This window comes from Myotis myotis, unplaced genomic scaffold, assembly GCF_014108235.1.
Source record: "Myotis myotis isolate mMyoMyo1 unplaced genomic scaffold, mMyoMyo1.p scaffold_m19_p_3, whole genome shotgun sequence".
Lineage (NCBI taxonomy): Eukaryota > Metazoa > Chordata > Mammalia > Chiroptera > Vespertilionidae > Myotis > Myotis myotis.
The window spans coordinates 59901125-59924944 of NW_023416335.1; the positions used below are offsets into that span (position 1 = coordinate 59901125).

The 23820-nt window shown below is 39.5% G+C and overlaps 1 long non-coding RNA gene across 3 annotated transcripts in view; it reads left to right on the forward strand.

Annotated features, from left to right (window-relative positions):
* Positions 1-18509, forward strand: part of LOC118652157 — a 71322-nt gene extending 52813 nt beyond the window's left edge. For 2 of the 3 annotated variants that reach the window (XR_004966445.1, XR_004966446.1), the window contains exon 3: positions 17524-18509. This is a non-coding gene — a long non-coding RNA (uncharacterized LOC118652157). Of the gene's footprint in view, positions 1-8359; positions 8607-17523 lie in introns of those variants that run through there. The other variant, XR_004966447.1, reaches the window with a different exon arrangement.
* The last annotated feature ends 5311 nt before the right edge of the window (positions 18510-23820 follow it).

The following is a 23820-nucleotide window of genomic DNA, read 5'->3' on the forward strand; positions in this document are numbered from 1 at the left end:
AGACAGCTATAACCTGCCCCCCAAGAATGGGGCATTGCTATCATCTTTAAAGGGCTTGGAGCCAGCCAATGTTTAGCTCATGGCAGGACAGTCAATGGGTAAAAGTTGCCCTGACTATGCAGGACTTACCTTCAACAATAACATGAGGCAGCAGCCAAAACATAGTGAAGAGCCAGAACAGCAGTTCCTGTTCACTCTCTCTTCTACCCACTGACACACCTGGGGTACCTCTCAGGAATCTTACACAGCTAAGGAGGGAGCAGGAGAGAACTCGAGAGGAAGAAATATGGTGTTCTGTCAAACATATGGGGACTTTATGACCATATTTTTATTTTAAACTGTTATGTGGATAATATACTTTTGAAGTATTTAGAAAGTTTTTCCTAATATTTAATCTAAATTCCTTCTGCTGCTAGACAAGCCTTTTCAATGGCTAATTTCTTTTCCTTTTATTTCAGAAAATGGACATCATATACCATACACATCCCTATAAATATGACCCTTACGTCTCTGTATGAGCATTTGAATTAGAGTCATAATCAGTGATACTCTGGTACATTTTACAAAACAAACAAGTGTATTTGGATGGATTTAGTCATTGGCTACACTCTTCAGCACACTACACACCCCACTGCCCTAATCATTACACTGAGCCTAATCCCTACATGGTGCTGCCTATGGCCCCTGTAGAATTTTGAGTCTGCCAGCTCTGCTTAAGTGTTCAAAGTCATTTTTTGTACATTGTTTCCTTTATTCTTCACTACTACCCCACAGGGGGGTTATATTAGCTGCTATCATTCTTCCTTTTTAGAGCAGGAAATGTGGGCTTGCTGAAAGTTACCCATACAATTAGTAAATGGTGGCTTTAAAAAATATATATATTTTTTACCATAAAACACTGCTTTCCTAAACAGATACAGAATAAATGTATTCTAATCACCTTGTTCTTGGTTGCTTTAAGTTTTCAGACACAGTTGTTAGAATATTAAAAAGCACAATAAATGATTGAGCAATTGTGAGAGAAAAAAAGCATTATTATGATTGTTCACATAATGTTTTCAATGAAGTGGATTCACATGCTGTGAATAATTTGTGGTGATGTCCTAGGCAAACACATTATGAGAACTATAAAAGTGATGTATTGATATCGTAATTACTCAGGCATGTGTTCTTTGTGGACACATTCCCAATTCTAGCCAGCTACCTTCGCTTATCTTTAATTGCCAAGTTCAGTTGCCTACATTTACAGTAAGGGAAATAAAGAAGAAACGATCAGGGCAGAGATCAAGGAAGACACTGAAAAGTCTTCTGAAATTTTGATGGCTGAGTTATCAATTGAAAGGCCACCTCAAAAAACAAACAACCCTCAGCTTTTTGAGCTCAGAATCATAGTAAATGACTATTCTTCATCATCCTCAGATAAAGACAAAACTGCTCCCTTCCTTGAGCTAACTTAATTCTTTGGAACTAAAGATTATTCAGGAGTGCGCTAAATTCTTCACATAGAATGTTAGTGCTTTGAAATACGTAGCCTCTGTGAAATAGTAAGCAATTTAGCTTGAAAAATTGGGGTCTTGCCCCAGCCGTGGGCAAACTACGGCCCGCGGGCAGGATCCGGCCCGTTTGAAATGAATAAAACTAAAAAAAAAAAAGACCGTACCCTTTTATGTAATGATGTTTACTTTGAATTTATATTAGTTCACACAAACACTCCATCCATGCTTTTGTTCCGGCCCTCCGGTCCAGTTTAAGAACCCATTGTGGCCCTCGAGTCAAAAAGTTTGCCCACCCCTGCTTTGACTCAGTGGCTAGAGCGTCGGCCTGCAGACCAAAGGGTCTGGGGTTCAATTTCGGTCAAGGAATCTTGGTTCCAGGCTCCTCCCTGGCCCAGGCCCTGGTGGGGGTTCTTGTAGGAGGCAACCAATCAATTTGTTTCTCTCACATCCATGTTTCTTTCTCTTTCCCTCTCTCCTCCACTCTCCCTAAAAATCAATGGAAAAATATCCTTGGCTGAGGATTAACAACAACAACAAAAATAGGGTCTAGAGCAGTGGTCGGCAAACTCATTAGTCAACAGAGCCAAATATCAACAGTACAATGATTGAAATTTCTTTTGAGAGCCAAATTTTTTAAACTTAAACTATATAGGTAGGTACATTGTTATTAACTTAATTAGGGTACTCCTAAGCTGGCCTTTGCTAAAAACGCCCTCAATCTGATTGAGGTACATTCGCTGAGGTCGACCCCTTCCAACTCTCCCATCCACACTCGTCTTGTATACTTGTTTTGTCTATCTCCTTTCGTTCATCCTCTCTATATGTCCAAACCATCTCAACATACCTTTCTCAATGCTCGACACTATATCTTCTTTCACTCCACAACGTTCCCTAAAATTAACTTAATAAACTTTACTTAAAGTTTTAAGTCAACTTCGCACTGTACGTGGACTCCCGCACGTGGTATTTTGTGGAAGACAAGCGGCCAAAGAGCCTCATGTGGCTTGCGAGCCGCAGTTTGCCGACCACTGGTCTAGAGTATTGGCCTACCAAGACCAGGTGAGAGGAAGGCTTTGAACAGTGCGCCTGGAGGGGAGGGGTCACTGGCCACAGCCATTGCTTAGAAACGCTAGCACGTGGTCATCATGAAAGCAGACTGACATTTAATTAGCTTTAAGTTGTGTGTTTTTAAGTTCTCCGCAGACATTACAGTCCCTTATTGCCTGCACCCAAGGTGAACCACTTCTACCACCTCCCCACACACACTCCACTGCAAGAGGGGATACACCTTGATTAAATTCTAGACACTATGAGCAGCACCTTGTGTTCTCAATAATAATGGTGACAAAAGTCAATGAAATACAGGTCTTATGGAACTTATGATAATAAAAGTTTCATTTTATTTTGTTTCCATCTTTATTGAGATATAATAGGCATAGTTTAAAGTTAGTGAACTGTGTCACCTAAATGAGCTCCTTGAGAAAAAGGTGAAATATTCTAAGCCTTTTAATAAAAATCTATAGTTATTAAAATGTTTGAAATTTCTATATTGGAGTCTATGAAATGGAAGAATAGAAAAACATGTAGTCCTGGCACTTAATCCTACCAGACCTGAGGCCCTGAACCTAACTGTCCCCTATACCTGGGCTTCTGAGCATTAAAGAGAAAAAACCAACATGATATAGAAACTATATAATGTTATATATTTTAAAATATATATAATGACTTTATAATGTTATTTTGATGAAGGAGATGACACATTATAAAAGAGGCTCACTATAATGCAAAAAATAGAAAATTCAAACATTTAAGAAAATCTAAAAGTTTCCTGAAAAGATACCACTATAAAAATCTCTTAATGGTACTAGTACATACATAATTTATTACCAATACAATTAGGCTTAAATCATTTCCATTTCTATTACTTGGACTAAGTGTGCATATATATGGAACAAAAAAAGAGAAAATAAAAAGATATGGAGCATGTACATAAAAATGTATCTGATTAATTAATGTGTGGATATAATGAAACAGAGAAAACTTCTTGGCGAAAGCAGGAATTAAATCTATTGAATTAATATTGCAAATAAATAAAAATGGACACTTTCTCCTGAATCCAAATTCTAGTCATAAAATGAAACAAATACTAATACTCAAAAATAAACAAACCTGTAATAAAATTTTATATAAAGTTTGAAGTTTAAGATATTTCTCTATATAAACTTATTTTCATAACTGTACTACTCTCAAAAAGCATTTCTAAAAATGTGACTATTTAAACTATATGAAAAGTAAATACATTAATATCTTAAAAGAGTTTACATTTTATTCCAGATTAGAAATTCTTTTCCTACTTAGACATGTGGAAAGGTTTGTATTTGTGCTCCATGAATGAATGAGGCAACAACTAACAAGCAAAATCAGTAGAGGTTATTAAACTTCCAGGGCCAAATATATGCAAACCTAAACAAGTGAAGATTCTTCACTAAGATAGAAAAAGAATGAGGCCACCCCTGGGAATCTCATGGCTTGTCTCAGCATTGTTAATTGCAGGGTTTGCATCGTTCAGTGTGAGTGTTTTTAGTCCTTTATGAGCCCCACAGTTGCCTATTGCAATGATTTTTAGGGTGGAGTGGGCATAGAGTAGTTTTATAGCAATAAAGAACTGCCTTGTTGAAATCTGCTCATTCCTTACTTGTTTTTACTGCTCTCCAACACTGACTCAAACTTACAAGCATTCACTTACACCTTTCTTAACCCTGTTCGGGAAAAGATTAACTTCAAATACAGACATTGCGGTGTATGTATAAAACACACCTCCACTGGTAGCCATTTCTGTGTTTCTCGCAAAGTTGGATGCATCACATTTCTATCATGGGAAAGGAAAATTTAAATATGCTAAAAATTCCTTAGGTATTTACAAAATAAATTTGGAAAAAGACTGTGGTTTATGACTGCTATGTGGTATTAGAATATGTGTTGGAATTGTAGTTATATGTGTCCCAAAAATAGTATTTGCCATTTGTGAAGGGAAAACTAGAAATAAAGTGCCACAGATCATTTTAATAATTAATGCTCTAGAATTATTATATAGAAAAGCCAAAAATATATACTCCTAACTTCAGAAGAGATCACATTAAAATCATTCAAGATATGATGTATTCTCTTCTAGAAACATTAATTAAGCATCTAATAGAAATATGGCACTAAGCTAGATGCCACAAAACAGTACTTCTCAAACCGCTCCTGAATTTATAATAATTGGTTGATTGATTGATTGACTGATTTTTAGAGAGAGGGGAAAGGAGAGGGAGAGAGAAACATTAATGTGAGAAACATTGGTTGCCTCCCTTTCATGCCCTGATCCCCTCCCAACCCCTAACCAAAGATTGAACCCGAAACCTGGGTATGTGCCCTGACTAGGACTTGAACTCGAGACCTTTTGGTTCATGGGAGGATGCTCTAACCAATTGAGCCACACCAGCCAGGGCTACATGTGAATTTTTAATAGCAGAATAGTGAGAAGAATTGCCTCCATAGAATTGGAGAGGATGATTATTGCCTCAAGTAGGATAGGGAGGTTGTGCTGCAGCAACAAACATCCCCAACATTTGCTTAAAATTAAAAGATTTTCTTCTACTCCCACCTCATGTTTATCACAAGTTGACTCAAAAATCTGCTTAGCATAATTCCCACTTCAAGATTCAAGCTGGCAGAGAGGCATTATCTGAAAATATTGCAAATCACTTTGTCAGAAGGAAATAGAGTTCTGGGAGGCCTCACACCAGCAATTGAAGGACCCGCTCATAAAGCATTAGACAGAACTACTAGTAAGCATTCAATCTTAGAGGCCAAGAAGGGTAGTCCACGTGCCTACGAGGAGAGGAGAGCCAGATCTCAGTGAGTGTTCCATGTCCACTCTTATTATTTTATCTTAAAATTACTCAAATTTTGCATCTTGCCTCATTCTAAATCCATTATTATAAAAATAAAGTTTTAAATTACCACCAAGCAAAACTGGCAATCAAAATAAATTTTTATTCTGTGGCACTGGTATATACAGTGATCAAATCAAGAAAGACCTTTCAACCATGCTGAGTTCACTCTTTGTTCTGAGGGAAATGAAAAGTTACTGAGGTAATTTAACCTGTGCTGTGAAATGAACAGAATTTTACTTTGAAAAGGTCACTCTGTTTCCCAGTCAGGAATATATTTGGACTACAGAGCACTAGTTAGGAGGCTTATAAAATCCAAAGATGGTGGTGAACCTAAATAAAGATTGTATGATCAGATTGGATGAAAGTGGACAGATCTGAGAAATAGTAAATTCAAACTGGAAAGACTTGGTGATTGGTCATGAAAGGTTAAAAACAAAGGGAAAGTCGCGGTTTGGCTCAGTGGATAGAGTGTCGGCATGTGAACCAAAGGGTACCAGGTTCAATTCCATGCAGGAGGCAACCAATCCATCGATGTTGTTCTCTGTCTTTCCCTCTCTCTTCCACTGTCCCTAAAAAATCAATGGAAAAACCTCAGATGAGGATTTAAAAAAAAAAAAAAAAAAAAAAAGGGAGAGTCTAGAATGTTTCCAAGTATTCTGGTTTGGCCAACTAAGTAAAAGATGGCACAGCCATTCTCTGAGAAGAGAATGAAGATAGGAGCTGAGTTAAGAAGAGATGAAGAGCCCTGACTGGTTTTGCTCAATGGATAGAGCGTCGGCCTGCGGACTGAAGGGTCCCAAGTTTGATTCTGGACAAGGGCATTTAAAAAAAAAAAAGAAGAGATGTAGAATTCTGTTTTGGACATGTTGAGTTAGAGTTTGTGTAGTAGAATATACATGTTTAGATACCTAACAATTCTTAGAAAACAACTCTGCCCATCGTAAGTCCACATAGTTCAAGTGGGACTGACCACAACTCACAGCTTTAGGGCCTGGCCAGAGTAATCCATCCTCCAAGTTCAGGAGTGGACATGTGACCCCAGCTGGCCCAATCAGAGCTTTCCCTGGAATTACCCCCCTTCTTGACCCCCCCCCCCCCACTCTTTTAAGAAAGAAGTTTGGGCTTTTCACTATAATCCCTAACTGAAAGGATTATATAAGCCTGTAACTGCTGGTAGTTGCCATTGCCACAACATGGAAAGAAGATACCTGATATTAAACCCACACAGAGAAAAAAGGAGATAATTAATGACAGTCTATGAATTCCAGGGTTCAGCTATGTCTACCCACTTATGGAAAGCCTCTGTTGTAGTCATCGTGATGTCTCTTTCCTCTTTTCTTCCCGTAACCTCCCTCCCTAGTGTCTAGTACAGAGCTTTGCACACAATAAGCACTAACTAAATATCTACCAAGAGTATCCTATCTAATAAAAGAGAAACATGGTAATTGGCATAAGACCGCTACCCTTCCCATTGGCTAATCAGGGCAATATGCAAATTAACTTCCAGCCAAGATGGCGGCCAGCAGCCAGGCAGCTTGAAACTAACATGAGGCTTGCTTGCTTCAGTGACGAAGGACTCCAACGTTCCCCACCTGCCGCTGCAGGCCTCTGAGCTGCAACTCTAAGCAACTATGTAACAAATATAGAAACTAAACAAAACCCCAGAAACCTGCTTTAGTCTGCCGGACTTCAGCCAGCAGGATCGCAACATTGTAAGCAAAGGCCAGAAACATACTTTCAGCAGTGGAGGCCTAAGAGCTGGAGCCAAGCCTCAAAGCTAAAGCTGGCCCAGAATAAAAAAAAAAAAAAAAAGGAGCGGTTGGGAGCTTCAGTCACCCACAGCCTGAAAACAGCCCTCAGCCCCTCACCCAGACTGGCCAGGGACCCCAGTGGGGACCCCCACCCTGAAGGATGTGTGACCAGCTGCAAACAGCCATCATCCCCTCACCCAGGCTGGCCAGGCACCCCAGTGGGGACCCCCACCCTGATCCAGGACATCCTTCAGGGCAAACCAGCCTGCACCCACCCGTGCACCAGGCCTCTACCCTATATAGTAAAAGGGTAATATGCCTCCCAGCACCGGGATCAGTGGAGCCGCGAGGCCTCCCAGCACTGGGATCAGCGTGACAGGGGGCAGCGCCCAAACCCCCTGATCGCCCTGCGCCTCTGTGTGTGACAGGGGGCGGGGCCACAACCTCCCTATCCACCCTGCTCTGTTCGTGACAGGGGAAGGTGCCCCAACCCCCTGATCAGCCCTGCTCTGTGTGTGACAGGGTAGAGTCATAACCTCCCCATCGGCCCTGCTCTGAGTGTGAGAGTGGTGGTGTCCCAAGCCCCTGATCGGCCCTGCTCTGTGGGTGATAGAGGGTGGCGTCCCAACCCCCTGATGGGCCCTGCTCTGTGAGTGACAGGGGGCAGTGCCCCAACCCCCTGATTGGCCCTGCTCTGACCAGGGGCTGCACCTAGGGATTAGGCCTGCCCTCTGCCACCCAGGAGCAGGCCTAAGCCAGCAGGTCATTATCTCCCGAGGGGTCCCAGACTGCGAGAGGGCACAGGCCGGGCTGAGGGACCCTCCTCCCCCCCCCCACCCCACCCCCACCGAGTGCACAAATTTTTGTGCACCGGGCCTCTAGTTAAAATATAAAAAACAGAATCCTCTGGAATACTCACAATCAAACGCCTTTATCAGAAAAAGAAATCACACAGATGTTTCATAACAAGCAGAACCCAAATGAGTCATTCATGATTTCTGCTGATCATATTAGAATCGCCCCGACTTACAGAACAACGCACACACACTCAAAATATCACTGGCTTTTTTCCACAGAAGCAATATTTAAACATGAAACACGCTTGGAAAGAGAATAAAAGCCTTTAGCTGCAGGTGATTTTTTTTTTTCTTATCACAACCCATTTCCTCTGAGTGAGTAGTCCTGCTGGCATTCCCTGGGAATTAACCTTTGCTGCTGCTTGTTACCTGATGCGTCGCGTGAATAATAAGTATGCGTGAGAGAGCTTCCTGTAGTCACAGAACCCAAAGGAAACGTGAGCACACAGCACCCTCTGATTCAGCAAAGAGAGGTGCTGGATCATCATTCCACTACCGAGGGACACACTAGCTGATTCAGAAAACTCATGCTCCCGACGGGAAAAAGAAGCAAGTCAGCACCAAGTAAGCAAGGCCTCCCCGAGATTAATCATCCTCCCTTTACATCTAAATTTGCATATATTTGAGTCACAACCCTATGATATGGTAATAGTATGGTTTCTTTAGATCTTTAGGAGAAAGACACATTGTAAATATGAATGCTAATAAAGCAAAGCATGGGAACATTAGAGCAGTTGAAAGGATCTCTGGTTCGCAAGTTATGCCTTTCATATCATCAGGGCAGCCTCCACAATGAGGGCAATAGTCTCTCTTCATGTTCCTCTAGTCTTTAGCAGAATGGTTACAGAAGAAGATAGAGATGAAGACAAACACAAAGAAGAAGAGGAATTGGAAGAGGAGGGAGACGGAGGAAGAAAAGAATGTTTGTTGACATTAACACAGCATGGTAATTGCAAAAATGTTGTTGACATTCATACCTACCTACCGTGGGGGCCAAAACCAGAAGATACACAGGTGTTGAAAGAACATCAACATCTATTGCAAAACTTAATAAGAGTTTATAAGAGCTATGCCCAAAGATGATAATTTCACATGCATAGCTTACAGAAGATGCCTATGCATATCGTTCTATTACGCATAATCATTTAGATCAAATAGTTGTTCTTGTAAATTAATTCTTCCTATTTGTATTCCAAGTTTTCTTTTACATGTGCATGATTAAAGTGATGACTATCAATGTGTGATTTCATTAGCAGAAGAACTTTGCTAACATTAAAATAATGCTTATTTTATATCAGTAATATTAATGCTCCAAGTAAAAAATGAATTAATTCCAATAAGGTTCAGTTATTTAACTTGTTTCATGAAATACAGGATTGTTTTTAGAGGTTAATTTTGTAAATGTTGAAAGACTTGACTTCATTGTTCATAGTATTGTAAAGCCACTTAAAATTCAACATGGAAGATAATTTTATTTATTTATTTATTTTTTTGCCTGTGGTGAATATACAGAGACAAATGTGGTAGAACATGGTGTCATTATTAAGCACAGCATTCCTACTAAATGAAACTTTGGTGCAGATATGTTCTAGGAACTAGTTCTTGTGCTCCTATAGTCCATAATTGCATCTAAAAGATTGTGATAAGCCCTCCGGTTTGGCTCAGTAGATAGAGTATCAGCCTGAGGAATGAAGGGTCTTGGGTTCAATTTTGGTCAAGGGCACATACCACGGTTGCAGGCTCCCGGCCCTGGGGGGGCGGGGGGAACATGTGGGAGGCAACCAATTGATGTGCCTCTCTCACATCGGTGTTTCTCTCTGTCTCTCCCTCTCCCTTCTACTCTCTCTAAAAATCAATGGAAAAATGTCCTCGGGTGAGGATTAAATAAATAAATAAGTAAATAAAGTTAATATACTGATCATAATAGAAATATTTTATATTTATACAAAAGTAACAGAACTACCAAATAATTGAATGTAAAAAATTATTTCAACATAGCAGTAAATTATTTCTCTCTTTGCTGCCTAACATTAATTGGAGTTTAAAAATATCTATTTTGTAAATACAACTAAAGTCCTACAATGGTAATGTGCTTTCTGTAAATAAGTCCTCCAAACTTTTGTTGTATTTTGTTTAGAATCAGCTGGACAATTTTAATCAGAGCAGTCAATACATTGAGCACCAAAAATATTTCCAATTTTGAGGCTTTCCATAAACTGAAATGATTGGAAATAAAGCTTACAAATATAAAGGCACTGAAATTAATCCCTACAATTTCAGTACCACGTTCAGTAACTTCAGATTAAGTGATATGAATTCACCCTTTATACAAGCCTTGATTGTGAAATTCTATAATTGTGTTTTAGAATATCTTAATTTGGGGGGAGCACATTTTGATAGAGTTCCTTTTGTTATTGGAAAAAATAATAGTTTATACAGAAGTGAAAAGAAATTGGGAAGGCCTATGATTTTATAGCATTAAAATTTGTACAATAATCAAAAGACTTATATGTGAAGATGAGTATATTAGAGAGTTTTGACTTACAAAAATATTTTTTAAAGGTGATTTAAATAAAAGGGGAAAGATAAACTAAAAAAAAATATTGAGCTCAAATAATTAAAGTATATTAAGCCTCGCCCTAGCCAGTTTGGCTCAGTGGATAGAGCATCAACGAGTGGACCAAAGAATCCTGGGTTTGATTCCAGTCAAGGGCAGGCACTTTGATTGCAGGCTTCTCCTCCTCCCGGGGCTCGCGCAGGAGGCAACCAATCGACGTGTTTCTCTCACATCAATGTTTCTCTCTGTCTTTCTCTCTCTCTTCCACTCTCCCTAAAATGGAAAAATATCCTCGGGTGAGGATTAACAAAAAATTTAAAAATAAAGTACATTATCCGTCTAAAGAAAGAGAAGAGAAATGAGGATGTCCTCAATTAACAAAACTTGCTCTAAACTTACCACATATCCCTGCTGGAGTTAGAGGCTGTCATTTAAAATATTGTGTTTTAAAAAGAAAAGTAAAGAAATTATCATAATTTCAATTTTTAATTCACAAAATACAACACTGAAGATTGCAGACAAGTTTATGAAAAATTTCAGATAATAAAGCCACATTGGAAAAAGTACATTCTTTAGAAAAATAATGGCGATACATAACAACAAAGGACACCTTTCAAATTTGTGAACATATGTCAAGAATAGTTATTTTGCTTATGTTGCTTTTATTGTTCAGCAAATCCATATAGTAAGGACTATTTTTTTTTACTACATATAAATTTTATTTTTAGAGAGAATTTTATTTTTGAAAATGGCTTTCAATTTGTTAAACCAATTTTTTAATATTTATTTCAAAATTATGTAGTTTTGCTCCTCAAATTATATATCTAAAAGAATGAATTTTACAGTATATAAATTATGCTTCAATAACCTAATTTTTTAATTACATAATTTTATTTATTCTTATCATGTCCCTCCCCTTTTCATTCTCAAAATTATTTTGGCTTGGATAATAAAATATATATTCACCTGTTCATAATAAAGTTCTTAAGAGTTACCTAAACTGTCTTCACCTACTCATGTTCCATTCACTCTTTTTTAAAAAATCTATTTTTATTTATTTCAGAGAGGAAGGGAGAAGGAGAGAGAGATAGAAACATCAATGATGAGAGAGAATCGATTGGCTGCCTCCTGTACGCCCGCTAATGGGGATCAAACCCACAACCCAGGCATGTTCCCTGACCAGGAATCAAACTGACTTCCCAGTTCATAGATAAATGCTCAACCACTGAGCCATACCAGTCGGGCTCTATTCACTCTCTAATTCACTTCAGTTGGATTTTAATCTCCATCACTCCACTGAAGCCATTTTTTTAAGACACCACTAACATGCATTTTGCCAAGTTAATGTTCTATTGTCATTTTGCCCACTCTTTCCCACTCTCTTTTGTTTAATCCTCTTCCTGGATTCTAAATATTAGATGACCCAAAACTTTGTCCTTTGCTATTGCTATTCTTTCCCTAGGTGACCACATCCTGTACCATAGCTTAAAACACCATTTATATTGACTAGAGGCCTGGTGCATGAAATTTGTGCACAGAGGGGGTTATCCCCTCAGCCCAGCCTGCACCCTCTCCAATCCAGGATCTCTTGGGGGATGTCCGACTGCCAGTTTAGGCCCTATCCAGTCGGACATCCTTCTCATAATCCTGGACCACTGGCTCCTAATCGCCCACCTGCGTACCTGCCTGGTCACCCCTAACTGCCTCCCCCTGCTAACCTGATCGCCCCTCACTGCCTCTGCGTGCTGGCCTGATTGCCCTTAACTGCCCGCCCTGCCAGCCTAACCACCCCAACTGCCCCCCCCAATGCCGGCCTGGTCACCCCAACTGCACTCCCACTGCTGGCCTGGTCACCCCTCACAGCCTGCTTGTTCAGTTATTTGGCTGCCCCTCACAGCCCCCCACCAGCCTGGTCACCCCACTCAGCCTGCTTGTTCAGTCATTTGGTTGTCCCTCACTAACCCCTCTGCTGGTCGCCCCACGCAGCCTGCTTGTTCAGTCATTTGGTCATCCTTCACTAACTCCCTTGCCAGCCTGGTCGTAGGCAGCCATCCTGTGAGGGCATGAGGGTTAATTTCCATATTACCTCTTTATTAAAGAGGATAACTAGCAAACATATATCTGGTCTAGAGTTTTCTCTGAGCTCCAGAATCACATATCTGATTGCTTACTGTACGTCTTTAATAAAACCTCTCCTGTACCTTCTTAGTGCAGTAATAATAAAACACATGCATAAAATTATTGACTATAAAACCCTGAATAATCTGAGCCCCCTCCTACCTTTCTGGCCTCATCCCATATCTTTACTTTTCTCCCTCTCACTCTGATTGTTCCATGCACTGGCCCTTTTTCTTTTCCTTTTCTATCATGGGGCCTTTCATCCTTCTTTTTGAATGACTGGTTCCTTCTCATGCCCCAAGTCTCAGGTCAGTGTCTCCTTCTCAGAAAAGCATTCTACAACCATCCTATCCAAAGTAGACTAGCCACTTCCCACCTGATCACAGTCTATCTTGTAGTGAGTTGAGTCTTGACCCCACCCCCCACCCCCAAGTGTTCAAGTCCTAACTTCTGCAACCTGTGAAGTTTACCTATTTGGGGAAAAAGTTCTTTGCAGATGTAATTAACTAAAGGATCTCAAGATGAGATCATCCCGGATTTATGGTGGGCCTTAAATTGAAGGGCAGGTGTACTTTTGTGAAGAGAAGATACAGAGACTCAGAGAGAAAAAGGTAAAGAGAAGATGGAGGCAGAAGTAAGAGTTATGTTCCTAGAAGGCAAGGAATGCCAAGGGTTTCCAGCGGCCATCAGAAGCTAGAACAGAAACATGAGATGAATTTTCCCTCAGAGCTTTCAGAAGGAACCAATCCTGTCAACACCTTGATTTTAGATTTCTGGCCTCTAAAACTTTGAGAGAATAAATGTTTGTTATTTTTAAGCCTCATAGTTGGTTGTAAGTTGTTAAAGCAGTGGTAGAAAACTAATACATCTCTCTAACATAACCCTGCCTTACTCCTTCCATAGCACTTCTCAGTATTGGGTGTTATCCATTTAATTATTAGTATACTAGTTTATTTTCTGTGTCCCTCTTCCCACTTGCAAACTCCATGAGGAAACTCATATGTCATATTTATCACTGGATATCTATGCCTAACACAGAACTGTATGTACATGTAATGGAAACTCAACAAATATTTGTCACATGATTGAATGTTGTTTCAACACTTACCTTCCCTTAAAACAACTTCAAGGTCTTTCTCTTTGATTTGACTTTAACTCTTTGTTAGATGGTCACTGTGTCTATCTTCAACACTTTACCCCCTACCACAACCAATTAATATAAGGTCCTCAGTTCATGTGCATTGAATATATTTGGGACATCTAATGTGTGCCTGACATTGTCATAGGCAACTCTCTAAAAGCAGTTATCTCATTTACCTCTCAAAATAATACTTCAATTTCTATTGTATTATCTCCATTTATTTTTTTCCATTTTATTTATTTTTTTTTATTGATTTTAGAGGGTTGATTCTTGTAAGTGCCCTGATCAAACCCACAACCTTGGCATATCAGAACTATGCTCTAACCATCTGAGCTAACTGACCAGGGCTTGTCTCCATTTCATAAATGAGGAAAGTGAAGCTAAGAACACGTAAGTAAATTGGTGAGATGACCAAGTTAACAAGAGAATGTGTCAGGATTTAAACCCAAGGCTCTGATTTCAAATACCAAGCCTGTTGAAGTGACCAAGTGACAAAAATCATTAGTAATAAAAATTTTTGCGCAAAATAAAAAACACCAACAATTAAGATTTAATATTTAATAGATTTCAAAATTACCCTTCTTAACTCCAAATGCCCAACATTCCGAAAGAGATAGAGGAAGAACCCTGTCTTGAAACAAAGAGCTTTTCCAATATCATTGGAGTACACTTGTAGGCAATCACCATTGCCATCTACACTTCAGAAGAGTGGGTTTGTCAGGCAGAAGAGGAACATAAATCTGTAGGAGGCTGGCATGATTATTAACTCAGTGATTTTTAAAGCTCAGTGTGAAGAAGATCATGAGGGTGAGAGTGAGACATGTAGTTAAAATTCAGATCCCTGGGCCCCACTCGCAGATATTATGATTCAGTAGCTCAGCTTGGTGCCTAGGAACCTGTTTCTTTAGCAATCAGTGGCAAGTGCACCCCCAGAAAGGAAATGCGCCACTGCAAGAGAAGGCCGGAGGCGCCAAAGTCAACCTCTGCCGACTTCCCGGCTGTGCTCAGGGCTGGCCCTGGTGGAGAGGCGTAATTACTGTGGGTAAAGGGATTTCGGATCTTTGGGTGGAAAAATCCTCTGAGCATGCCAAATATCAATATTGTGTTTCATCTGAGAGTCCCTGTTCACTTTCTCCTGCCACACCTTTCAAACGGTGATGGTAGAACAATAACACGCCTATGTTTTTTGGTTCCTCCAGAGCTATTTTTCATATATCTCCTAAAAATCAAAATCAAATTTAAATTTATTAGCATGATGTGACTGGAAAAAGCAAGGAGAGACATTTACTCTTTGGCTTTTCTCCGTGATTGTCCTTTTTTGTTTAATCTCAAAAACACACTATCTTATGACCCTCAAGGAAAAGAAAAACATACATGCCAGAAAACAGCAAGTGTGGAGAAAAACAGAAAATATCAAGGATGAAGAGAAATCAGAACCCTTATGAACTGTTGGTAAAAGTGCAAAATGATGCAGCCACTGTGGAGAACATATGGTTATTCCTCAAACATTTAAAAACAGAATTACCATATGAGCTAGCAACTTCACTTCTGGGTATGCACCCCAAAAAATGGAAAGTAGGAACTCAAACAGATTTTTGTACACCCATATTCAGGGCACCTTTATTCACAATGGCTGGAAGGTGAAAGCAACCTAAGTATTCACCTATGGATGAATGGATAGACAAAATGTGAGATAGATGATAGATGATGATAGATAGATGATAGATAGATAGATAGATAGATAGATAGATAGATAGATAGATGATAGATAGATAGATAGATAGATAAAGATATAGATAGATAGATAGATAGATAGATAAAGATATAGATAGATAGATGATAGATAGATAGATAGATAGATAGATAGATAGATAGATAGATGATAGATAGATAGATAGATAGATAGATAGATAGATAGATAGATAGATACACATAATTGGTGAATTATTGTTCAGCCTTAAAAAGAAAGGAAATTGTGATGTGTGATGTACATGGATGAACCTTGAGGACATTATGCTGGGTAAAATAAGCCAGCCACAAAATGACAAATATGATTTATAAGACATCCCAAGAAAAAGAATTTTCTGAGACTTGCATGGGAGAATGAGTGATTTTTATTTGCATGAAATGAAATCCTGAGTTTCCAAGGTCCCATTTTCCTTAGTCCAGCCATAGAAGAAGTGTAGCTGGGGCTTCAGCAGAGCTAAAATCAGAGCCAGTGTCTGAGCTTCCCTTCCCCGTGAAGGCATAGTCAGGCTAGTTTAGTTTGTGTTCCCAGTTGCGGTCCATCAGTCCATTGCATGTGGGGTCTGCATGGCTATGGACCATTATGAGCAAATGGAAGAGAGCCGGGAGCATCTAGGAGCCAAGAGCCCCAGGAGCCAAGGGCCAAAGTGTGAACTCCTTTATTCAGGGGATTAAGTATTCCCGTATTTTCACGGGCTTGCATCGACTCCACCCCTTCTGACTAGTGATTTCTGTTTCCATGTTTGACTGACAGCAAGCACCTTCCCTAGGTCAACCTAACTCACTGCTCAGGCATCCCTCTTTCCCTTAGTGCAGTCCCTTCCCCAGGGATCTGCAGGGAATGCGCTGGTGGTGCCCCGGGAAGTGTGAAATGACATGCTTATAATGTCTGGCCTCCCTTTTGTTCCTTTTCTATTAAAAATAACTAGCTAATTACAATGGTATGGCTAGGAGCTGGGAGGAGGGCAGAATGGGAGTTAGTGTTTAATGAGTACAGAGTTTCAGCTTTGCAAGATCAAGAGTTCTGATAATGAATGGCGGTTATGGTTGCATGACATTGTGAATGCACTTAATACTACTGAACAGTACATTTAAAAATGGTTGCAGTGGTAAATTTTATGTTTATTTTACCACAAACTTTAAAAAATTAAATTTAAAAAAGAATGATGACCGAATAACAATCCACATTGATCAAACCAGAAAAATAGCATTCTGTCTTATATGGCAAATTTCTACTAAATAGCTTAAAGGGCCTTACATTTTGATCTTACACTCAACATTAAATTCCATAAGAGCTATGGGTGGAATTTGGAAATATTTTCATTGCCCTGACATCTCCATTTTATACGTAAGCAAGGTCAAGCAAAAAAGTAGATTAAGCTTATCTCCGGAGCAATCCCTTTACTTACCAAAAAGAAGTGGTGAAGGAAGGCGGAGGGGAACAAAACAAAGTCGCCCTGATTGTGCCTCTGGCTGGCTGCTTGGCCTTATAGACCACTCGTTCCCTCTGAGCCTTCGTCTTGTGTAAAATGGCAGGGTTAGTTCAGAGACGCTTCCCTGCTGTCTCACAAACTAAGATAAGTCAGTGTGGTTGCCTCGTTGCTTAAAGAAGAGTTCAACAAAACACAGCAAAACAGAAATGCAGCCAATTCTTATCTCTTTAGAGAGAGGGAATTATTTCTGCAAATCATCCAAAAGCTATGTGTATTTGCCTTACAGTTTAATGAGGATGTGATAAACTATAGTCAGCAGATCCAACACAAAAAGATCTAAGAACTTGCTCCATCTTTCCATCCTTTAAAACATCAAGCTGAACTCAGCACTGCCATCTTGGTTTTGCTCATACCTAATCAGGAGGGAAGGGGTGTGTAGTGAAGTTGGGGCACAGAAATAAGTGAACATTTTTTTTTTTTTTCCAGAAATTCTCTCTGGTTAGCTGAATTGATCATAAAGAGCTTCGAGCCTTTTTCTAATTTTCTACTGGATTACAGATTGAGCTAACAGAAAATCAACCAATAAATGAACAAGTACAGTGTTTATGGAGCAGCTACAAAGGGACCAGCACTGAACTGAGCACCATAAGGAATTCCAAAGAGTATCAGACAGGGTCCCCCAGCTTCACGGAACCTCTAATCTATTTGCTGAGAGAAAACACTAACACACCTGACATACACAAAGAAAAAATGTTAGCAAATATGCCTCGATGCAAGTATTTCTGGTCAGAGAAAAGGAAATGTACTCCATAAAAAGAATCAGCCTTTGCAATCCAAGTGGTGAACTGAGATAAAAGATGTGAATAAAACCTCCAAATTGGGCACACTGTCCAACCGGCTCTCACCTCCATGATCCCACTGCTTGAAAGCTAGATCAAGCTACGCTTTGGTAGGAGGACAGTATAATGATAGTCAAGATTAAATTTCAGAGGCAGCTCAGAGAACATTTTAAAAATCTAATTTCCAAGTTCCTAAGGGGAGTCAACTTTTTTAAAAGTCCTTTAACATGTTTTTGAAATTTTTTGTAACCTCTAAACAAATATTTTTAAATCGGACTGGGGAAAGATCAGAGATCCTTAATGGCAGTTTTGCATCGTGCCTGAAAATTAGTTAGGAAAATGGACAAATCCTATGGGTTTTGTCTTCTTAGAGATTTTTTTCATAAACAAAGGGCAAGTTCCTTATAATGGAAAACTAGTTCCAAGATACACAGCTTAAGAGAAGTATGGGAAAGGAATTATTTTTCTCCAAAATACTTTCCTTTCTTCTCCTTGTTCTAAATGGTTATTGAAGTGGTTTTTTTTCCCTGATAGAACAATAGACTCTTATTTCCACAAAATAAATGGTATAAGCAATCAAAAAATACTTCCCTAATGGAAGACAGATAAAAGAGAGAGAGGAAAAAAAAAAAACCCACTCCCTACAAAAACAAAGATTATCTCCAGCACTGTAGTTCATATTCAAATGGAAGAAAATAAAATGAGCTTTTAACATAATGATTTCACTGTTTACAGAGTACCGTCCCCATTTTCACATTTCAAAGCATGTGCCAAACAACTCCAAGGCATGAGAGAATGGTGAGGAAGATCAGAGAAGTACGTCTTGGCATCCCAGCCTAACTGTGCCACAGGCACAGACGATTATGAAATTTAAAAGTTGTTCCTCAAGTGGGAAGGTGTGTCTGTTTGTCCCTTGAATACCAAGACTTCTATTTGAGTTTTGTTTTCAACTAGATGATTGGAACATCTAATTGCAAATCTAGCTGTGGGTAAAATTATGAAGTAATAGGTAATAGTCCTTTTAAGGAGTACCTGGTGTATACAGCAGGAGCTATACGGTTCAATCCTCACAAAAGTCCTCCTGGGGAAGACACTACACCTTACAGAGGCAGAAACTGAGGCCCAGATGCTGACATAATTCACCCATGGTCACACATCTTAATGGATCCATGATTTGATTTCAGTTATTTCTGGCTTGAAAGCCTTTATTCAATTTCCCTGTCCCGCCCACTCCCAACCTCTCCAGTGAAGAGGTTCAGAACAAGCCACCCCAGCATCTTCTGCTCTGGCCTCCTGATTATTTTGAGCTGAAGGCACTGGAGAAACAATAGAGGAGGACGGGCTCTCTGACCTACCCTTTTCTACCTAAACGTAGGTGATAAGATTTCCCGTGAGAAAGGTGCCCTTATTTTTCCAGGAAAAGAAGAATGTTCTTATCACTAGAGACTGGGAGGAGAAGCCAAAATGGCCTTGTACAAACAAACTTACTAAAATAAACTTGATCTTCCATTAATTTCCCCCTTATGTTTCTTAGTCACTGTCCCACAATTTACCCCCTTAGCCCAAGCCCCTTTGTCTTGTCACATCCCCACAGTTTATCATTCTTTGTTTAAAAAGTTACATAAGCTTTGGGGCCTCACGACTTCTTTGGGTCTTCGTTTTCCTTTTGAAGACTCCCGTGTGCATGTAAAAATATTAATTAAAGTGTGTATGTTTTTATCCTGTTAATCAGTCTTATATTAGCCTAATTCTCGGGCCCAGCCACAGAACCTCTAAGAGAATAAAAGAAAGTATTTCTTCTCCAGCACCATCTACCCTGAGTTCTCATACTTCTTTGGGTCTTCCTGTCATGGAGGAAATAAAAACAATTCACATAACCTGTTAATGATTTAATGTGTTATCTGTCCAAGAATCATACTGGAGAGAATAATATTTAAACTTGGGTCTCCAGTGGCAACATTTCAAAGCATCTGGAAAGGAAGACTTTTTAAGGCTGAGGAGAAATTTGGTCACACCTTTCAAACCACCCCACATGGGGCCACTGTGTTGCACAACTGCAGGGTCAGGTACGTGGGAACCTAAGAGAATGGTGGCCTGAGGAGTTGCATAGGGCACTGCCAATAGCTCTGTGGCTGTGGGAGACCAGACCCCATGTAATCATCAATTGTTAGCAACTAAAGAGGCCTTTATTGATCATTTCAGTGCAGTCTCTGCTTATTTTCTTAAGAGAAGATTGAACCCTAAGAGGTTAAGTAACTGCTCTATTGATATCAGAGCTGGAATTGTAATTAACAACTCAGGTGGGGGAGAGGGCAGAATTCAGAGAGGGAATGAGGAAGCCAAGCATAAGAGAGACAAGTTTGCTGGACTTCCAAATGGATCTCACAGTTGATGCTTGAAAAAATTAACACACCCACACGCTGCCCCCATTTGGCAACTAATTTGACAACTCAAAAGGTTAAGGACTGACCCCATAAATCAAATTAGGTTTATCTCAAAGACATGGAACAGAATCATGATCCAGGTACAAATGTTCCTTCTCAGGAAAAGGTCATGAATATTTCAATCCTAAACTTGCGAGCTCTGAAATCAATCCTCCAAGAATCATGGGTCCAATTAGTCCTCTAGATTAGGGAGTATTGCTCTTTTTAGGAGGAAAGTGAACAGTTTCAGAAATTCTGCTCAGTCTCCTAATTACAGTTTTAGTTAGCAAGCTAGAGCTTTGCTGTAGTGACTTTCAAATTGTAATTACTTTCCCCGGAAGTGCTTCAAAAATTCTAGAAAACATTTGATTTGCTAATTATCTGATTGCCCACCTCAAGACAAAGAAAAGATAAAAGGGGAGCGAACATGGTTGAAAAGGAGTTGTGGGATGGTTGCCCTACATGTTTATGGTCTACTACTTGGGCTTCTCCATCCGAAACATGACCTGGCTCCAAGGATTTCCTTGAAAACAGTGGTTCACATTTTTCTAATCAAGGCCATTAAATATCAAGCTACACAGAGAGATCTGTAGCTTTCAAAATCTATAGAAAGCTCCCTAAGAGAAGTTTCAACACTGGGGATGTTCCTGTTTTGCAGACTCTTCAGGATAGAAATCACAGCTATGATTGCTATGAATACCCAATCTAAAACTGCTGTGCAAAACATGGACAACTGAGACACAGACATTTCATCAAAACAATATTATTTCAAAAAGAATGAAGCAGGCCTAGCCAATTTGGCTCAGTGGATAGAGCGTCGGCCTGTGTGGACTGAAGGGTCCCAGGTTTGATCCCAGCCAAGGGCACATGCCTAGGTTGCGGGCTCCAGCCCCAGTAGGGGGTGTGCAGGAGGCAGCTGTTCAATGATTCTCTCCATCATTGATGTTTCTATCTCTCTCTCTGCTTCCTCTCTGAGATCAATAAAGAGATATATTTTTAAAAATTTTTTAAATATACTAATAAAATAATAATGATGAAGCATATGCTGGTATGTGCAAAGCTTAAGAGCTGAAGCTGAGGAAACTAGATTTACTAGAAATTCGGATTTTGTTTTAAAAGCATTATCATTTTCCTGAAAAGCCATTGGCTAAGACTCTTCCCTCTACAGCAGAGTGGTAGAGGTACACATTACTAATGGGAATCTAGACCTTTTAAATCCTCTTTGCTAGGCTTCTTCTATGGGATGTCATCACCCACTTTCTTATGGAAAAGACAAGGCAAGAATGAAAAAGATTTTAGAAAAGCATAAAGGTGTTTTATCTCTTAATTTTAAAAAATGGCAAACAGAAGCCTGCATGTTCTATTCATTGTTTTTTAATAATGGGTCACAATTCCTTGGGGCTCGGAGAAAGACTTCAAGAGTGTGCTTAAATTGAGGAAGTTTTTAGAAAGCTTCCATTTTTGTCCTGGGCACCAGGTCTCCCTGGAGTAACAGTAAGAAGAATGGGAAGAAGGGGTGCCAGTGAAAAGTGTGTGTGTGCTCAAGCAGGAGAGGAACTACAAGCCAAGAGAAATGTCCCAACCTCCACCCAGCTCCATACCCTGTTGCCACAAAACTATGTGTTAAAAAAGGCAGATGCTTGGTTACCAATACAGTCCGACTTTAGCCTAGTCATTAGGGCAGTGGTTCTCAACCTTCTTAATGCCGCGACCCTTTAATACAGTTCCTCATGTTGTGGTGACCCCCAATTTCATTGTTACAAATTGAACATAATTAAAGCATAATGATTAATCATAAAAACAATATGTAATTATAAGTATATATGTTTTCCGATGGTCTTAGGCGACCCCTGTGAAAGGGTCATTCGACCCCCAAAGGGGTCGCGGCCCACAGGTTGAGAACTGCTGCATTAGAGTCTATGCTTATAGTGTGGACATAGAATTGACAGTCTATGAGGCCAGAAATGTTTGCTTGGACTGGAAAAAAATGTGATGTAAATCTCATGAAGTTTCACCCCAACACACTTTCTCAGCACGAAAGATAACAGAGGTCTAGGGGCACTGATGCCCATTCCACCCTGAACAGTCCCACAAAATGAGACTCCATCTTAGAACATAGAAAATGCCAAACACTGTGACACTGCGCATCTCCAGAAAAAAGAAAATCCTCCAGGGCCTCTGCAGCTCATTGCTGAAATGGAACCTGTCCACCTTTCAATTTTTTATAGAAAAGATTTCTCTGGTTAATTTTTTTCCAATTCAACAGTCATTTACTGAGGCACCATTATTTGCAAAGCCCGGAAGGACATAGAGTCCCTGCTATAGAAGGGAAACTAAACTTGTAAATAAAGATACATGAAACATGTGAAAAGTAAAGCTAGAATCCTAGAGGTGAGGTGGGGACAGAAATAACTGAGTACATTTGTTTAAGCTGATTTTCTAGGTAAAGTTCCTTTCCTAAAAGAATTGTTGTTTAGCTATTTGATACCAGTTACTAATGGAATTCCTAACTAGGATACTAATTTCCTACAAATGCCCTTAGTTAAACTTCCAGGTTATAAATTAGTACATCACTCGGTCATTCAACAATTACTTGAGCACCTACTATGTGTATCTTTTGATTTCTAGATCATGCGTGTATGGTTTAATGAGCCTCAAGCTACTCAGAAAATTTCAATCCTTGAGCAGGAGTATCTGGATCTTTTGCTTGTTATTCTTTGCTCAGCCTCTAGAAAGAATTCAACAAGAGTCCGGGTGAGACATCTAAAATAAAAATAAAAACCACCTTACGGATCCAGGGGCATTTTTACATCAGCATATCAAATTATATCCAAATAACCAATATGAAAATTGCTATCCAGATTTTATAGCATAATCAAACAATAACAAGAAAAAAAAAGTTCTTTCAAAATATGATCTAGGTAAGATAACCAACAATGTTGATCTTCCCCTGAGCTATTGTGATGATTAATACGATAATGTTCACAAAGGACTTTGAAGGAGTAATGTAATGTACTTTGAAGCATTATTGTTTTTTTATTAATGAGTTTTGATTCTGACAGCTGCCAATTGTACTGCAGCCACAGTAAACCCTTGGTCATCCCCACAAAGAAAGAGAAATAGGATGCAAGAGAGTAGATAGTGCATGGTGGCAGATAATACTTGCTCCAGGAGAAAGCCAAATCCTGCTAGAGACAGAAGCTACAGGTAAAGCAACTATAAAACAATCAGGAGGTACAGGTAATGTTAGGATAGGATCAAAGCTGGTATAGAAAGAAACACACTCAAAATGCACATTAAAAAACATTTTAAAGAGATGACCCAGAATTGCCCACACCAACCCAAAGATAATTGTATTGCATTCATTCATTCACTCATACTCTTATTTAAAATATTAAGTATCAATATGTCCCATGCTAAGTGCTGAGGATATAAAAATAAATAAAACAGCCTCTGTTTTCAAGGGGCTTTCTATTAACTGGGGAGCAGAGAGCTGATCATGTAAAAATATTAGATATTGA